Source organism: Paramormyrops kingsleyae, unplaced genomic scaffold (assembly GCF_048594095.1).
Source record: "Paramormyrops kingsleyae isolate MSU_618 unplaced genomic scaffold, PKINGS_0.4 ups87, whole genome shotgun sequence".
NCBI lineage: Eukaryota > Metazoa > Chordata > Actinopteri > Osteoglossiformes > Mormyridae > Paramormyrops > Paramormyrops kingsleyae.
Window position 1 is genome coordinate 101,235 of NW_027326025.1, and position 20,498 is coordinate 121,732.

Here is a 20,498-nt window from a genome sequence, read left to right on the forward strand (position 1 = left end):
CTAGCATCAACAAGGCATTTTCGCCCACGGGACTGCCGCATACTGGATGTTTTTCCCTTTTCACACCATTCTTTGTAAACCCTAGAAATGGTTGTGCGTGAAAATCCCAGTAACTGAGCAGATTGTGAAATGAGCAGATTGTGAAATACTCAGACCGGCCCGTCTGGCACCAACAACCATGCCACGCTCAAAATTGATTAAATCACCTTTCTTTCCCATTCTGACATTCAGTTTGGAGTTCAGGAGATTGTCTTGACCAGGACCACACCCCTAAATGCATTGAAACAACTGCCATGTGATTGGTTGATTAGATAATTGCATTAATGAGAAATTGAACAGGTGTTCCTAATAATCCTTTAGGTGAGTGTATACTTTATATGCTTATATTTATATACTTATACTTTGTGTACTGATTATATATACTTATTAATAAATAATATATTTTTATCACTACCCCCACCTAGAATACTGTGTGCAGGTTTGGTCACCATACCTCAAGAAGGACATTACTGCCTTAGAAAAGGTGCAACGAAGAGCTACGAGAATGATTCCTGGTCTTAGAGGAATGTCTTACGAGGAGAGGTTAGCGGAACTGAATCTGTTCAGTCTTGAGCAAAGGAGACTAAGGGGGGATATGATTCAGGTCTATAAGATTCTAATGGGTCTGGATGCTGTTCAGCCAAATGACTATTTCAATATTAGTCTAAATACTAGAACTCGTGGCCATAAGTGGAAATTAGCGGGAGAACATTTTAAAACAAATTTGAGGAAGCACTTCTTTACACAGCGTGTAGTCAGAATATGGAATAGTCTTCCTGCTATTGTAGTGGAAGCTAAAACCATGGGTTCCTTTAAATCAGAGCTAGATAAGATTTTAACAACTCTGAGCTATTAGCTAAGTTCTCCCCAAACGAGCTTGATGGGCCGAATGGCCTCCTCTCGTTTGTAAATTTCTTATGTTCTTATGATTTTGTAATACTGCTGCAGCATTCTCCACATGCTAATCACTGCCCCACATTGAATTGGCACTTTGATCAGCCATGAATCACTTCACTACCCCCTGTTGAATGTTGCATCGTATGTTGTTAGATATCTCGTAGTAGTATTGCAGTATTTATTTAAATTGAAAATGCTTAAAACAGATCAATTTCTCACAAACACATCTATTCATGAGTGATTTAAACGGCAAGGATGAAAATGATTAGGATTAGCTCTTGCCAAAATAGGGCTTGTAAACTTTTGTGGTACTCAGAATTAACCCAAACAACTATGACTCTATAATCCTCTATAATCACTCTCACTCTGTCACACTTGAATCAAACTCCAGGCCTCGCATGTAATGAGCAAAATTTTCTTCTTTATTCAGCAATCCAGCGTAGTGTTCCAACCACACTCGGGGACAATGCGCAATGCACCCCGCACCCAGAAATCAGCAGGTTAATATACTATAAGACGAATTCCCCTATATGGACTTCTAAGTCCTGATTGGTTACCAAACATCTGCAAACCAGGTTTCGAACATACAACAAACATAATACGCCACCTCTATTGGTCTACTTCAAGGATGTTCAGTTTCCAATCCTCGTTAGGCCTAGGCCTCCTATGAGTCCCACACATAATCCTGTCTATCCAGCCTAGGAAGGAGGGCAAAAACCCTAAACATTAGGGAAATTCCACTCCCAACCCAGCAAAAAGGTGCAACCCCCCCTTCGGTGTCCATGGCTGGCATGGCTCACAATGTTATCAGTAAGGGAAACCCCAACCCTATATTAATTGAGGGAATAATTAATAAAATAAAGGGAATGATTCTATAAGGCTGTAACTAATCAAAACAAGAACTGACTGGCGCGCCGGCAAGTCAAGGCTACCTAATCGGAACAGATAGGGGGGCGACAGAGAACATCAGCGGCCCCTACTTATCTTTTAGCCTTCCAGAAGGCCAAGAACAGTACGAGCCGGCTAGAATCACACATATGGTTGTCACGTACACGGAAGGTACCGAGAAAGGGGGGGAGATGCCCAAAGGGCTTTAAAAGGGATACAGCTGATACATATGGCAGAGCCTCCTCCTGTACATGCTGAATGTATGTCAGATGGCCGCTCCCGGATTGCAATCTGTCAGACAATAAACCGGTGATTTGCAACTTCTCCCCGTGTCAGCTGTGAATCTCTTCTCATCCACGGACCCGGTGGAGACGCCGTGCTCCAACATACCTAAATAAAGACTTCAGCGTAAACATATACAACCCTTATGGGTACATAACTTGCTTGTGTGTTCAAATGCTACCATACAACAAACTGCGTCTAGCATAGTATAGCAGCTACATTTCAAGGCTTCCTGCAGGTCCCCTTTCTCCCCCCGGCGATGTTCCCTTTAGCCCAGTTCTCCAAGATCTGTGGCCTGCAAAGCTGGTTCCGTGCAGGTGGCTGTGAGGCAAGGACACACGGCACCATCCCCAAAACAACAAAACCTGAGACACAAGAACAATCCCACAATGCCTCCCAACCCTGGCCTACCATCACTTTAAATTTCCCTTCCACACTTTGAAGTAATGTTAAACATATACTACATAATCCTGAAAAGGAGTGGTCACTAAAATTAAACAGCTCGCAGATCTTCACAATGCAAGAAATGCAAAGATGGAGAAAGCGAAGAACAGTTCACAGCCGGCTGGGCACATTGTCATCATCAAAGATTTTAAGCATGTTTATTTATATAGCACAATTCGGGCACAAGGCAATTCAAAGTGCTTTACAAAGACAAGGATACAATCAAATTAAAATGTCAAAATCACATTTCAAAGATAAGTAAAAGAAATAATAATGAAAATAAATAATTTTATTAATCAATTACAATGAACACATAATAATAAGAAAAAGCCAAAATAAATAAATAGCTAACTGAAAAGACGTCACATTTTAATGACAGAAAATGACTGGTGCTGCACTAGGAAACTCTGACCATGCAACAATTCATCTAATTCCAGCATACAGACAAAATCTGAAAACTGCTAAACCTGTTGTTACTAGAGTGAAACACTGAACATGTGGAGCAGTAGAGCAATTAAAATCATGCTTTGACTCGACAGACTGGAATGTTTTCAAAACTGCTACTAACAGCGTGGATGAATACACGGACACTGTAACATGGCACATAAGCTTCTGCGAGGACTCTCGCATTCCCAAATAGTCTGTTGTCAGCTATAATAACGACGAACCATGGTTTACAACTGAACTCAGGCAGCTTCCTAAAACAAAAGATGAAGCTTACAGGAGTGGTGACAAAAACCTGTTCAAATTCTACTGCGGGTTTGAAAAGCCACATTCGCGCATCATACAGCCCTCACCTTTTCAATGGCCTTCTTCACACCTGGGTACCTTCACACCTCGCCCACACTATACCCAGCTCACCCCCCCCACGTCCAGCCACCTCCCCAGGAGAATCAACGACAGAGATGTAAACAAGATCTTCAGTAGCCAGAATACAAGGAAAGCTCCTGGTTCAGACTCTGTCTCCCCAGCCACTCTGAAGCACTGTGCAGATCAATAGTCACCTGTCTTCACAGATATTTTCAACCAGTCACTGAACCAGTCAGTGACTACAGACTGGTGGCTCTCACATCGGTGGTAATGAAGGCTTTTGAGAGACTTGTGCTGTCATACCTTAAAACCATCACAGACCTATCGCTTGACCCCAGGCTACAGTCTGCCTACAGAACCAACAGACCTGTGGACGATGCAGTTAACACTGGACTCCATTTCTTACTCCGACTTTTGGAGTGCCCTGAGACATATGTTAGGATTCTGTTTGTGGACTTTAGCTTTGCATTTAATACTATTCTATCGGAGCTAATGCGGAATGAACTCTCACAACTGTCCGTGCCTGATCCAAAATAACATGTTATAACCACGATGGCCCAGTTTTACGCTACAATCATTGAGTCCATCGTCACCTCCTCCATCACAGCCTGGTTTGGATCAGCCACTGAACGAGACAAGGCCAGACTGCAACACATCATCCACTCAGCAGAGCGAATAATCGGCAGTAACCTGCTTACCCTCCAGACACTTTACATCACCAGAACCAGGAAACGGGCATACAAAATCTTTGAGGACCCATCTCACCCTGCTCACCACATCTTTCAAGCCTTACCCTCCATGAGAAGACTCATGGCAATCAGAACCAAGACCCCCAAGAGCTTCTCCCCTCAGGTAGTCTCTCTCATTAACCAAACCAGTCTCTGAATGGACGTTCAATTAATCGTCAGCTGCAGTGAAATATCCACCAGCATAACCAGTGAACAACTGATAAACTTCCTCTATGATTATATTCTGCACTTTTGCACATTATGCACACATACTGCAAATTCTGTATACATATTGCACTCTTGCACATATAGTTGACTTGGCTGCTACTTAATAATGGCACCATTTAAGAGCCCTTTAAATTATTATACCATTTATATAGTTTATATTCATACTACAATGATTACTATGTACACACACATATATAAATATCATAATACCATCATTACTACCATTAATAAACTTAATTATCATATAATTATCATATTACCCAATTGCCAGTCTATTGTTTATTACCTTTCTGCATATGTCTTTGCTAAATGTGGGTAACTCTCGCCAGTGTGGGGAAGCAATAAAAAAGGCCAACAGAATGTTGGGTTATATCTCTAGGTGTGTGGAGTTTAAGTCAAGGGAGGTGATGATACACTCATATAATTCCTTGGTAAGACACCACCTAGAATACTGTGTGCAGGTTAGGTCACCATACCTCAAGAAGGACATTGCTGCCTTAGAAAAGGTGCAACGAAGAGCTACGAGAATGATTCCTGGTCTTAGAGGAATGTCTTATGAGGAGAGGTTAGCGGAACTCAATCTGTTTAGCCTTGAGCAAAGGAGACTAAGGGGGGATATGATTCAGGTCTATAAGATTCTAACGGGTCTGGATGCTCTTCAGCCAAATGACTATTTCAATATTAGTCTAAATACTAGAACTCGTGGCCATAAGTGGAAATTAGCGGGAGAAAAATTTGAGGAAGCACTTCTTTACACAGCGTGTAGTTAGAGTATGGAATAGTCTTCCTGCTAGTGTAGCGGAAGCTAAAACCCTGGGTTCCTTTAAATCAGAGCTAGATAAAATTTTAACAACTCTGAGCTATTAGTTAAGTTCTCCCCAAACGAGCTTGATGGGCCGAATGGCCTCCTCTCGTTTGTAAATTTCTTATGTTCTTATGTTCTTTGTAATGTCATGTAAAAGCACCACCAAGGCAAATTCCTTGTATGGAAACATATCTGGATTCCGATTCTACATCCTTCATCAGTACTAGAAAACTTCCATCCAGCGTTGCATTTCACTTTGACGCTGTCGCTTTTGAAACACTTTTCTGTGATCTAGCTCTTGTTTTGGTCGCCGACTATCATCCAACAAAAGGTTCATTTCAGCTCTCCTAATCTGACATAAACCACACTCACAAACACTTTTGGGTTACTGTGTCACCGGGAAGGGATGGACTCCAGTCGGGATGGGTTTCCAGCATTTCCTATCCTGGCTGTTCTCTTTAGGGACAAACACAGGAATGGAGTCTAGTGATCACACCGGAACTTGACTTACCTGAACGGAGATGTATGGAGCAGACTCTCATATGCGCAGGGATGCTCTGGAATGCAAGGTCTTTACGCCCCACCGCTATAAGCTACGCCATCCGACGCCATTTCGTCAACTCTTCCACTTTTGCTCTTGTCTTTTCCAATCCAGAAAAGAGAAGAAACCGAAGAGAGACCCGAGTCGATATGGGGCTGCCGCTTAGCGGGTCGCCGTTAGCCGGGCCTCCGTGACGCCCCCGCTCAGAGTAGAATGCCCAGGGGCGTCGCAGTCACCGGCGTCCTCCCTGTCCTCCTGTCCTCTCAAAAAACAGCAATCATTTAAACAAACATGAGGGAAAATTCAAAAGGCAAAGATGAAGTCATGCCTTACCTCAGCACAGCTGCCCACCGCACAAACGACAGCGTGTCACCTTACTTTAAAAAAAAGAAAAAAGGCGGGAAATTGGGGCCGCGCACGGACAGGGCCCCTCCCTCGCACCACATGCGGCTAATTAGTTGGCCATCCAGAGGCACTCAGTCTATTAGTCACCCATTCAGTCAGTCAGTTCTGCCTTTCAACAACAGGGGGCAGTAGAGGTGCACCGTTCCCGGAAGCACTGCAATACCGGGTCGATGCCTGTAGCAGACGGGGCAAGCCCCACTTCCGGCTCCCTGTTCCAAAAATCCGTTTAATATGTGGTCCCCTCCATGGGGGACGTATCAAAATAACCTTTTCATACCAAAACAAAATGTAAATCAGCTCAAATACATGAATAATAAATATTATGCTTGTACTACTTACATTAACACATAATCACAATCTATAAGGCTGAAACATTCCCACACTATGCAAATCATGCCAACACAGTACAATAAGACTTTCAAAGATAATATTAAACAAACACCCACAGAGTGTTCCAAAGTGCATTTTGCAATGTCTATACTTTGAATGTCAAATTACAAACTTCACATAAATCTAAAGTACACTAAGATTAAGATGAGTTTGTTACCAAACCAAATATATAAGAAATAATTTATTTGCCAGGAATTAAGTTTATGATATTGAATGAAATGTGTGAGCATGCCCCAGTTAGTGAAAGTGTGTCCCCTACCCCAAGACTCCAGAGGGTTAAAAAGGAACACATCCGCAGACTTCCAAGCTCTGCACTAGGGCTGAACGATATTCTGTTTTGACATCGACATCGCGATGTGCGCGTGAGCGATAGTCACATCGCCGGAACATACGATGTGAAGGGTAGAAGCCCATTGTGTATTAAGAGAACGGTAGCACACAGTAAACACGAGTTTGTTGTATGGCTTGTTGCTGGGGTGACATGCACGTTCCGCGTGCCTGCACAGTGATTGGTTCGCTGTGTCGCTGCTCACCGCTCACAGCCAACATTCACTGCTAAAAATGCGCGACGAAGAGGATCCGCCGCAAAAAAATTATTTCGTACCAAAAAGAAAGTCGAAATCATCTATTTGGGACTATTTCGGCTACAAAAAGGAGGATGTTGACCAAAAAGAGGTACTTTGCATGGAGTGTCATAAAGTTGTGGCCACAAAACATGGAAACACCACCAATTTGTCTGATCACTTAAAACGGCACCACAAAGCTCTTTACAACGAATACAAAGCCAAATCTGGATGTCAACCAAAACAAACAAATGTTTGTGATGCCTTTGCCAGTGTGACACCTTACCAGAAAGGCTCTCAATGACAGAAAGAAATAACAGACGCAATAACGTTTCATATCGCTAAAGATATGTTGCCATTAAATACCGTCGCCAAAGAGGGATTTAAGAAAATGATCCGAACGCTTGACAGGCGGTATGTTATACCATCCCGCACATATTTTTCCCAAGTTGCGATAAAAGAGCTGTATGAAAAATGCAAATCTAAGATTGAAGCAGAACTGTCGCACGTGGAATACTATGCAACTACAACAGACTTGTGGTCCAGCAGGACAACGGAGCCCTACATGAGTCTGACGGTCCATTTCATCGCAGAGGACTTCGAGCTAAAAAGTCGCTGTTTGCAGACGGCATTTTTCCCGGAAAGTCATACAGCCGAGAATGTCGCAGAGGCCCTGAGAGAAGCGGTGTCCGCTTGGGGCTTAGATGAGACATGTCAAGTCTGAATAACAACAGATAATGCAGCGAACATGGTGAAAGCTGCCGATCTGAACAAGTGGACCAGGCTACAGTGCTTCGGCCACAGACTGCATCTTGCAGTTGGTGAGTAATGACCATGATCTTTATCCAAAATAAAAATACATTTTTACTCAGCTGTTTTACTTAATAACCTGTCCTGAACCTGACAAAACTTGTAAAATGAATTTGTTGCATGTGTGTACGTAGAGCTTTAAAACGTAAGAAAAAATACAGACACTAAACATTTAATTTTAAACAAAAAATAGTTTTATGAGCACATTTGAGGAGCTCTTTTCCAAAATGCGATAACTCCATTTCAATAGTTTTCAGGGAAATTAATTGTTTTACCTAGACCCACACATTTTGTGAATATTCAATTTATCCTGTTAAAATGTTTTTTGCTTAGTCTGAACATGTTGAATAATGATTATTAAATCAAACAACTATATTGTTGTTGAAAAATTCAAAGTAATTTTTTTTTCTTTTCAAAACGCTATAAATCCATCCATTTTTCCCAAAAATTGATGGTTGTCTTTTTTTAAAAGTCTTTTGTCTTTTATTTTTCATGTTCGCAGTTATTAATAAACAATTAAAATGTCTCATTGCAATATTTTACATATTCCTAATCATTACTTTTGCTGGTTCTTTGTGACAGCTTTTAGGTGCCGTTTACATGAACGCGTCCTGCATCAGCACCGAAAACTTAGAGAGAGAGAGAGAGAAAGAATAAGATTTTTTTACTTATTTTGAGGAATTATAGCCTAATGAACAAACATCTGTTAGGAGCGCAGCCACGTTGGATTGCGAGAACGTTCACTAGGCTAAAATTAAGTTCGGTGCTTATTGGGGTTTGGAAAGAAACTGCATCTTGCAGTACATTTTAAACAAGGAAATTATTATTGCCGTTTATCGCGTTTTGGAAAAGAGCTCTTCATTTATTGTTTGAAATAAAACAGTGTGCTTCAATAATTAAAGTTCGCAATGTTTTGTTTGTTTTCTCCGCTTAGAAAATGCAGTGAAAAAGGATGGCCGCAATGATCGTGCTACAGGAGTCTGCAAGAAGCTGGTGAGCCACTTCTCTCACAGCTGGAAGGCCAGCGATGCCCTGGCAAAAGTCCAGAAGGAACTCAATCTACCATCACATTGTCTCATCTCAGAATGCCAAACAAGATGGGGTTCCAGACAGATGATGATCAGCAGGATATTAGAGCAGCAGCAGGCTTTAACTCAGGTCCTGTCTGCAGACAAGAAGCTGCGGCATCTAATTCCAACCTGGCAAGATATAGATGTGCTGGAGTCTGTAAGCAAGTCACTGGGCCCAATGCTGGATTTCACCGATGCACTTTCAGGCGATGAATACGTCAGTGTCTCCTTTGTAAAGCCAGTTCTTCAGCTCTTCAACACTTCACTACTGGAAATGCGAGAGGAAGACACAGACCTGACCAAGAACATAAAGATGAAGATGCTGGACTACCTCAATGAGAAATACGAAGATGATGATACTCAGAAGCTGCTAGATATGGCATATTTTTTGGACCCCCGGTTCAAGATAGACTTCATCAGTGCAGACAAGAAGACCCAAGTTAAGGCCAGAGTGGTATCACAGATGATGGAATGCCAGGAGAAATCAAGCTGCAGCACTGACGTGGAGCCCAACGTTACCAGTGCACCCCAGGCAAAGAAAGCAAAGAAGTCATTGGGAAGCTTCTTTAAACAGAGAGAAACTGAAGCAAAGGGTGATTCCTCTCTGACCCTAAAGGATGCTTTGGAAGCAGAGCTAAACACTTACCTGCTAACACCTCCAATAGACAAAGAGGAGGATCCACTTGCATGGTGGAAAGTACACAAACTAAGCTTTCCTCATCTCGCCAGACTTGCCCGCAAAAACCTGTGTATTCCTGCGACAAGCTCGCCGTCAGAGAGACTTTTCAGTACTAGTGGCAACATCGTCACTTGCCAACGAACCTGTCTCAAGCCTGCAAAGGTTGATAGTAGAGGTCGACCGATATGGGTTTTTCAATAGCCGATGCCGATATTTAGGAGTCAGGGTCAGCCGATGGCCATTATATGCTGCCGATATTTTTTGGCCGAAAATTGGACGTTTTCCCCTCTATTTGCATGATAAAATATCACATTAATAATAACAAACGATACACAAAATTTCTCAACTTAGCATTTACTGAATACTGACTTGTGTAAATTTAAATATAAACTTAAATAACAAAAACACAATACAACTTATAAACAACTTAAACTTATAAACAATAAAGATAGCAGCATCAGAATCTCTTTAGCAGCAAACTCATTCTTCAGCTCCCAAGCTCACCAGTCTGCTGCAGATATTGCACCTGGCTTTTCCTGGTGTTGGCTTTGTGAAATGCTGCCATACAGGATTAGATTTTTGTTCAGCCATCAGACAGCAATTACTAAAACAGAAGAATAAATGCAAGGTTAGAATTTTTATTATAGTACCTTCATCTTCAATTCATTCTACAATTCCAGTATTCCATGCACATTAAAACAATTACACTCTAATACATTTTGAAGAAAAAAAAAACACTAAGTGCATCATGGTATGATGAGTAGTGTACACTAACATGTTGTTTCTGTTGTTAGCAGACAGATAGCTTAAAGCCAAATTCACAATCAGAATCTAGTGATCCCGGAAAATAAAATAAAATAACTGTCGTATTGCACAGCCTTGTATGCAAGGACAACATAAGCCCCTAGTGATTGTGACGTTGTCTACGTATAAGCCCGTATAAAGGACAGACATGTTTAATGAGGAAACTAACTGCGCAAAGTCATGCACTTTTTATCTAGACGTCTGACAAATTGTTTGAATCTCCGGTCTCAAATGAAAAAAAGTTGCACAGAAGGACCATTGTCAGCATCAGCTCAAGTAAATGGTAACCAGGCTTTCGAACAAACACTTTTCTCCGCCATGCATTGTTCTTAGCAGCTCTGTGTCTCCCGAGGACGGCGCTGTCTGTGATCAGGGCAGAGTAACGCAACTCTCACACACGCTGCAGTATTTGAGAGCTGCCTGCTCCGCCCCACACACTCACAGAGTGAAACTCTCCGACACAAGAAAAAAAACGTAACTGATAACATCGGGCAGATATGGTAATAATTAAAATGTTAACAACTAAAATGATTTTTAACGATTAAAAAACGTCTGTGAGCCCACCAATAAGCGCACAAAACGAACTCTATTAGAATCAATGATCCTTAATGTTACCTGTAAGCTACAGTTGGTTGAAGGCTCATTATCATTACCCCAGTTCCCAATAGCGTAATTCGCGTTTTCTTTTAAAGCAACATTTCATAGCAAACTACTTAAATAAACAGGTCATTGAAAGATCAGAATTTAAGCCTTACCGTTTTATCCCAGGACTCTTCCAAAACTTCTGGCTGTGGCCCTGCACAAGGCAGCATGGGTCACGTGTTCCACAGCAACAATAACACTGGGCTGCCCGCAGACGTGCCTGTCTGAAAATCGGCGTAGTGCACTCGGATATCGGCCGATGCGGATACATTAAAAAATGCTAAATATCGGCCCGATATATCGGTCGACCTCTAGTTGATAGACTTGTATTCTTAGCTGAAAACCTTGAGTTAGCAAAGCAAATAAAAAAATATATATTTAAGTTATGTTATGAACCAATCAGGGGGGTTGGTGTTGCAAAGCTGCTGTTTAAATGTGTTCAGCTTTTCTGTTTACAGGAATATGTTCTCTAATCTGTTTAGAAGATTTAATACAAAATATATAAAAATTTTATTTCATTTTGTTTATTTCATATATTTAGCCATGATTATGATGACCAACACCAACACTGTTTTACTTTGGCACTTTGGCTAAGAAAAGTTGACTTAAAAGATTGTGAACCAAAATGCTTATAAGTTGTTTTATAAAAAATATATTTATTTTAAGTTATATTGTTGTAAATCAATCAGGGGGGTTGGTGTAAAGCTGCTGTTTTATTTAAAAATGTGTTCTGCTTTTGTGTTTACAGAAATGTTCGAATTTTGGAATAAAATATTAAGTAACCTTTTTGTCACTTGTAATGAAGCTTGCTTATTAGTGAAATTATTAATATGTAATTATTGGTAATTATTGACTTTAGCCTGGATTGATGGCTCTCAATATCGCAATATATATCGTTTGGAAAAAAATATCGCAATGTAATTTTTTTCCAATATCGTGCAGCCCTACTCTGCACAAGGGTCGGGCTAAAACGGCATCATACACCTTCCCAAAACACATAAAATCAGTAAGCTTGGGAATGAAATAGGTTAATCGCACAATAAACAGCACAACAGATCAAATAAAATGCTAATAAATGTTAATAATGTTAATATTGATGAATAAGTGCTACAGTGATCAACCAAAACAGTGCTCAATAAAATCTTTACGTGCCATTAAATAAAATCCATACCAAATAAAACACACACACAGAAAAACAAAGCACACTTACCTAAAACCCGAAGTGTCCTCTGTGTGCTTCAAGAAAGTGCATCACGTGAACCCTGTAGGATGGAGTGTCACCACCTAGACGTACCGGGGCAGCTTTCGCCTAGGATCAAGGCAGTTGGATGGATGTCAACTTACCTCTGGGGGTAGGTCGTTTAGATAGATGGCTGCTTCCTTCTGGGGGCTGGGGGTTTGGGTGAATGTCAGCTTACTTCTGTGATCAGGGTCTTTGGGTGGAAGTGAGCTTACCTCTGGGGTCAGGGGGTTGAGTTGAAAGCAGCTTGCCTCTGGGGTTGGAACATTTGGGTGGATGTGATCTTACATGAGGGGCCTGCATTTTTGGGTGGACAGCAGTTTGCCTCTGAGATCGTCTGCCGCCGCCCCCCAACTTTCACAGCCAGGACCCCCTCCCTTCCCTAAGGTAGAATAATTCAGACATCCCAACCTGCAAAAACTCAGTTCAGTGAGGTGCCCCCAACCGCCCGACAAGGAGTGAGATGTAACTCCAATAAACTTGATTTCACAGTTTAATTTCTTCATTAATTTCCTCTAGTCAGCGCACTAAATTACGAAGGTCAATATTATGTATTATTTTGACAATAATATAAGTAGATTATTTTACCATTTATGCAAATTCCTTAATTATATTCCATTGCTACGTTACAAAAGTGTTCAAGGAGTCTTTCATGACAGCATTGGCAACTAACCAAGTATCTAACTAGTGTAGACCTGAATAATACAGCACATGAAATGACACTTGTTAAACTCACCTCAACATGCATTTTACAGTCGTTTAAACCGTCATGAGCAATGCTGAAATCACTGTTGCTAACAGTACAGCACGCAACACTGTCATTATTTTCATCCTTATTAAACATGGATACACTTTCTGAAGTGAAATGCGTTTTATACTTCCGTTTTTTGGGGCACTCTCCGTCTGTCATGATGCTCCACTGAACCGATAACTTCGGTCCTCGAGAAGTTAAATAGAAGCCCGCCCACATTGAAATCTGAATGGCTTAATTTGCTAAGTAAACCAATCAGGATGCTGTCTGTCTAGCACGGGCTACAGGCACACACGCAGGGATCCACACATATATGCACGTTCTCTCTTTCTCTCGCTCATTCCGTCGTACGCGCGCGTCTCTCGAGTGCGCGATGCACACACTACTGTCTCGCGTGCATGCTCTTGTTTACTTCCTCTTCTTTCCGGGATATTTTATTCAATTTGCGGGTATCAGGGAGTCGCTGTCAATATGTGGGAGACTCCCGGAACTTCCCGGAGAGTCGGGATGTCTGGATAACTGCTTATTTGTACTATAATGATAGCTGTTAATTTTCAGGGAGCTGTGATGATATTCGAAATTGTGCAGGGTTATATAAGTACTGTGAAGCTGTCGTTATCCAGTTAAATGTTTAAAAATATGTATTATTTTATCATATTTTATGTATACTTTAAGCTTATTCACAGGTCTCTCCTGCGTCCATGCCTACTTCAATGTAAAATCAGACAGATTGCTTAACTTGCAGCTGTCCAATTACGCGTACATATTTTATTGCTGCAGATAATTAAGGTAGGTAATACAACGCTGAAGGTTAGATGTATAGTACGATTACATATGTACAACATGTGGTCATTTCAGTCAGACAAACGTTTAAAATGGAAAACCAGCTTTCCGTTTTTACCGGCAATTTCCATAGCACGTCTTAGTCGAAGTACTACACTGCCATCTATTGGACAAGTCAGGTTACTGAATCGTGAAATGTGTCTACTAAAATGGATAATATCTTCAGTCATGTTTTCTTTTAGGACCACTACAAGAGGATTATCAGTATGAAGGTTTATCAATAAAAATAATTTATTAAACTAAATATTACAGGGCTCTCCCTGAAAATAAGACGCTCTTAGCTTCCAAAGGCAAGGACACATTCTAGTGATTTTCCAGGAGACTGGACCTAACTAACCTGGGGCCTTATTAAAAAAAACAATCAATCAATTCATGTTGAAGCTCACAAGGTGTGGAGAACAAGAAACACAAGTAAGGGAGAAAGGCAAGGTGCAAAGCATACACAAGCAGTGTAACGACATATCAGTTACAATGTATGATTAAAAATACATCATTTCTCACAGTATGAATAGTGGCCCGTTGCTCCTACTATAGCCTCACGCCTCCAGGGTCATGGGTTCAATCTGCACCCCTGCTGTAATAAACAGTGACATTATTACAGTAACATACTGTTTAAAATAGTACAATACTGTAGAAAAAACGCTTTCTGGGCAATATTTATGAGAACCTTGTTGATAAAATACTGTAATGTACTGTAATTCTGTACATGAACTGGAAAAAAATAAACTGTAGAATTTACTCAGATTGAATGATGTAACAATTTGCACTCACTTTTTTGGGTTGACTTTATACCAATTCTAAGAAACATTTTAAATAAATAAAGCTATAGTCTACCCACTGTCACAGTACTATCCTATAAGATTTACTCAAATCAATATTTCAATATTAATATTAATAAATTTTAATATTAACATTAATTAATATTTCAAATCAATATTTGTACTCACTCGTTTGGGTAAATTGGGATATTACTTTTTATGAGTAAAGTAAACCCAAGTTTAGCAAATAACATACCTAATGTATTTAAAGGGCCCTTTTCAGCATTCAACGCAAAGTGATACCAGGTTTGAAACAAGGGTCTTTGCCAGCATGGCCTGATACAGTTTTCTGTCCCTTTGGGAGTAAAGGTCTTTGCTCAAGAGCTCATTAATATGGCTATTCTGCCAAGACTGGGCTTTTCTGCAGCTGTGGTATATTTCACCCACCGTCATGAAGGAAACTCTCCCAAATACTGATCTTGCAAGATGTTCTCTGTTGAGATAAAAAAAAAATGGAATAGCTGTGATTGCTCATGTAATGCTTTTTGGGGTGATGTATTTGTTAATGTAAGGCCATTTTGATTACCCACACTTGGCCTTGTAGCCTTATATTTGCAGAAAAGAGCCTGAGCTGTATGTATATGTATATTTGCATAGCATGACATGGTACTGCCTTTGATGTAGTAGATTTTTAATTCACTGTTATGATGTTGAATAGGACAAGTGCATAAATCCCCAAATATATTGGCTACCACAGCTAAAACGGATCTTGGTGGGGTGTGTTGGTTCGTGCTCCATGGAGTGATCTTGGGTGGGTGGCTAAGATTGGATGTACATAGAATAAAAAACCTCAATGTCTTCTAACATCCCCACCATAAGAAAACACATTAAGTCCTGCTCATACTAATTCTGGTATCTAAACCATCAGCTTTTCAGGACTCTTTGGCAATTATACATCTCAAAACACACAAAGCCAACTGATACAGAGCAATCAGTTTAAACAACCAAAGGAATCCTGAAGTAAAACAAGCAATGATATGTGGTGGAGACTAATATCTGTGGCATTCCATTCTCAACTGCAGTGGGATTCTAAATATTATGTAAACATGGATATCCAAAAAGTAAACCTAATTAAAATCGAAATATTAAATGAGCAGAATGATTAAATTTGTTGTTCTATCCCAATGTAGGAATTATTAGCTCAAATAAATTTTAATATTCTCCACCAATATGTTTGAATTAATTAAAGTTTAATGAATTATTATTTAATGCTGATTATTAATCAATTGTTATGCCGAATGGTCGGCTCCTCCAAACTCAATTGCGGCATCCCTGTGAGTCTGTTAACCCTTTCATGCACAACGTCCACATTTGAGGACTGTAAATTTAACTCCATTTCCTATTTATTTATCATATTGATATACTCCAAACCACTTGAGGGCAGTGTTAGTAGATTCATCGCTATATATTAACAATATGTATAATCTTGTATTTGGAATATTGACTGTTTGATTACATCATTAATTCAACATGGCTGACCGTAATGGCCATGTGCTAAATGCTCCAGGCATTTCTGTAAAAATGTTCTACTCAAAAAGGCAAAATCAGGTAAAAAAAAATATTATGATGTACAGGATAGTATGTTGGACAATTCTATGTTTTTAGAAATGAAATTTGAGGTAAAATATAGTTTGCAGACCTTAAAAACCAACTGTCCACATATGTGGACGTTGCGCAACAAAGGAGTTAAATGACCAAAAATCTGATTTTGTAATTAGGGAGGTTTTTTTTATTTATATTGTTCAAAGATTAATTTAACTACTTTATATTACAAGAAAACAAACATTTATTAAACATACTGTATAAACATAAATAATGATCTCACTACATATTATAAATTATGTGTACTGCCTTTCAGTGACAACATTACAGAAATATATAGAGGTGTGCATGTTCTCCATAGAGAAATATACTATGACATTAGATAGTGATTTTATACATACACACAAACAAACAAACACACACACACACACACACACAGACAGAGAGCGAGACCAATGAGACCAATCACATTTTCCCTTTCAACCAGGAACTACCCAAATCATCTCAGTACAGAGTAGTTGAGGAAATCCCAGAGGGCAGTGGAAGTGATAGTGATGGCAGTGATGACGATTACCTACCACAAGCATCTGGCACAGATTCAGAAAGTGACACAGAAGGACCACCAGAGAATGAGGCAAAGGGTGATGAGGGAGCATCAGAGAATGAGACAGAGAGTGACACAGGCAGACAAGAGGTTGAGATGGTGGACGGCAGAGGCAGAGGAAGAGGACGAGGCAGAGGTAATGGTAATGGAAGCGGTCCTTACAGGAGAAGAGGTAGTCAGAACAACAGAATATGGGCACGTAGGGACAATCTGTATCAGGGAAATCTCCCTGCCTTTACTGGGATGGTCAATGTAATTGCACAGGGTGAGAAGCCTTTAGAATTTTGATACAGTTTAAACATGATATGTTACACAGCGTGTTTAAAAAAATCATTTTATGAGCTTAATAATATATCCAACACATCCTGTCATTATATACTTGAAAAATCAGTTGTTTTTTTACATTAAAGTTATATAATGGTCCATATTTTCTGACGTCTCTCTTTATTCATTTTTACCCCTTTGTTGCGCAGTGTCCACATACGTGGACAGTAAAATAACTTCTATATAAAATTATATTTTTAAAAAATTAAAAATGATTTTCAGTTTTAGTCTCATTTAGAGTAATAAAATCAATATAAAAAAAATCTAGACAATTTTTTTCATAGTGCGTGCATGAAAGGGTTAATGTGAGACTTAAATGGGATTCACTAATTACCAGTATCGCTTAGTAACCTGGGTTAGAAGGCTCGTCCAGCGAGCTGCATCACCAGGTAATGTACACGATTGGTAGCGAAGCTTCCCCCACGGCCAATGAGAGAGAGTCTCGCGATGTTTCAGGCGAGTTTGAGGTTCAGAGCGTGTAGCAAGATCACACAGAGGCAGGAACTTAGTGTGAGTACTCAATGACGGAGGCTGAAGTTGTGTAAAAGACATGCATTTATTCCTAACTAACACTACAACTAACATAAGACAGACATTACACCTAACACAAACAACAAACACGAAATAACGGAATAAAACAAACGATGTAATTATGAAAATGCAATGACCGGATTTAAATGAGTAACCTTAAATGGGAAATACTGTTCTGCAAAGCAAGCATAGTTTGTGGAAACACGACCCTAAAGTCTTATAGCAGGTTAAACAGAACAGCTTAAGTTGTTAGAATGAAAGGAAGTTGATTTACTTGGTTGAAGAGTGGGGGGGGGGGGTCTTGGCAGTTGATGGCAGAGCTGCTGAGCTGATGGCACTCAGGAAGGCGCGGCGTTTGGAGCAGTGGAGTGGAGTCCCTTTAGATTCTCTCTCCTGGTGAAGCTTTGTCTTGGGTGCTGTTCTCTGTTCAGCTGGGCCTTCACCGGAGGGCTTCTTGTGGGCTTCTCTCCTCCCGGACTGATGTTCTCCTTCGGGCTGGCGGTTATTCTCTGCGCTGGCTGGCGGTTGTTCTGCTCGCCTTTGTTCTGAGGTGCCAGGATTTTATGCTGTAAAGTTCATGAATAGGGATGACCAGGAATTCGACTCCTGGCCCAATGGCTGGCCATCCATTTGGCGGGCTTTCGGAAGGGGGTCTGTATCAGTCCTTTTGAGATTTATGGCCCGACTGATTCTCCCTTTACTGATGATTTTCATTAAGCTGTTATAACTTTTGATACATCCACTTTTATGGTAATCACTGACCAGATTTGCAATCAGGGGTGATTAACAATCAGTTTGACACCAAACATGCCATACCAGCTTCACAGGTACATACCTCATACCCTCTGTATTAATTGATTAAACAATTAATTATTTTATCTATGTGACTGATTCACATCAGGATACAGGTGTTTTGGGTTGCACCTCAACAGATGTTACACTTTGTGCGGATATTACATCAAATATTCATATTACAAACAGCACATCTTATCCATAGATAGGCGTGGCCGTTAGTTTGTGGTAATATCAATATAAGTTGCACATCTGGAAACAACATATTTTGTTTGGTGTGGCTTATGCCAATTCATCTTCTCCAGAATGGATAAGATACACCTTAATTCAGTTCTTTTAACATAGCATGGTAGAAACAAAGAAACTTGGTGACTGTCCACCAAGATCAGATAAGGACCACAGAGGAATGTTGGAAGAGAAGGGGGGGGTTTTAACAAAGTTAGGACACATTGGTTACACTAATTTTCCAGATTCTTCTGGTATACCATGAGAACATATATACAATGGTAGCTATACCTATCTATTTATTTAAATTTATATGTGTTCAAGTACAAAGGGGTAAAATAGGTGATACTCCGTGAACATGGTTATAAGGGTGGCACACAAAACACTAAGATTGTCTAAGGACACATACAAACATAACGTATCTGTAGATTGAGACTAGTAGTCGTGAGTAAATCAATATACAGGGTATACAAAAGCCAAACTTAAATGAAATTTCCTTTAGGGTGTTCGTCTGTTGGGTGAGTGAGATGTAAGGCAGAGTGTATGTGGAGGGGGGTTGTGTGCCAAGTCAAGGGCAATAAAAGTTGGAGTACTGGCCTCCCTTGTTATCTGTGTGTATGTGTTCGTGTGTGTAACCCCCCTTTGGTGCCTCTCGTACCAGGCTCGGCCTTGTCTCAGGCCACCTGGAATTTAGGCCCTGTGATATGTGCATGTGTGATCCTACATATCCCCCCTTTCGGCTGATGATGGCATTGCCATCATTCAGGCGACGGAAGTTGAAACAGGATCACCACCATGCAACGAGGCATTGTTGACATCCCATTGTTTGGCACTCTGGGTGGCACAGTGACAGGATGGACAGGGAGGAGGCTCAGGGGCTGGCGCCTGGCTTCTGGGACCGCGAGGAGTGGTGAATCCTATGTCGAACAGGGTGCCAACGGCTGCTGCAGCTCCCAGCAGGGTGCTCAGGAGCCTCTTGGGCCGTCGATTGGACTCAGCTTGGGTCTCGGTCGTTGGGTTACTGCTCCAATCTGTGGGTAGTGTCAGCGGCAGCATGATGCAGGGCCTCCTGAGTCCATCTGACACCTGTCCCACTAGTTTGGGGTCTCTCGGGCAGGTAATGGCTCAGTTGACATCGTCCGACGAATACTCTCTCTGTGTGAGTACAACAGTTGGTAATCACGAGACCGGGCTGTCCCCGGAAGACGGTGCCAGGCGGAGGCCCAGGGAACGCCGTGTCAGACTGGAGCCTCAGCCTCCTAGGCAGAGTAATGCTAATAGCGGGGGCAGCATCATCCTAGCAATAGGGGGTAGAAAATAAAGACCAGATTAGGAGTGAGGTGGTGAGTCGAGACTCTGAATGTTGTGCACACCGGTGCAAAAGAGAACAGGAGAAAGAAATAGTGGGCAACAATTCTTGGCCAGAGAACAATTGCAAAGAAACAAACGGGACAAAGAAAATTGCAAAACTGGATCCTCTTCAGTAATTTCCCGGGCACGCGTGAGCCACCCCAGGTCCTTACCAAAAACAACAACCAAAATAAAATGAAAAGCTATCAAAAGAAAGAAACAGATAAGTACAGCAAAAACTGAAAAGGTCACCCAGATATCAGTAGTCAGGCCCACCACCTTAATCTACCCTATCTGTGACCATCTTTCCTCCCCTTTCTCTTTGGTCTTTCTCCTTGGGAGTTTGGGGAGATTTCAGACTGAAAAGATGTCTTTCTTTTGGTTGGAATGTGGTTTATTCCAAGCTGCTGGCTTCATCTTGAGAAGACTGGTTGGTGGGTGTTTCAGGCTTTC

The 20,498-nt window shown here is 40.9% G+C and overlaps 1 long non-coding RNA gene and 1 pseudogene across 1 annotated transcript; both read right to left on the reverse strand.

Annotated features, from left to right (window-relative positions):
- Positions 1-1,337: 1,337 nt before the first annotated feature.
- LOC140586912 (uncharacterized) lies at positions 1,338-11,424 on the reverse strand. The gene is made up of 3 exons (XR_011988704.1): positions 11,139-11,424; positions 5,633-10,183; positions 1,338-2,214 (listed from the first exon to the last, which is right to left on the reverse strand). It is a non-coding gene; the product is annotated as an uncharacterized lncRNA (long non-coding RNA).
- On the reverse strand, positions 6,197-6,429 carry LOC140586913 (U2 spliceosomal RNA; annotated as a pseudogene).
- Positions 11,425-20,498: the final 9,074 nt, after the last annotated feature.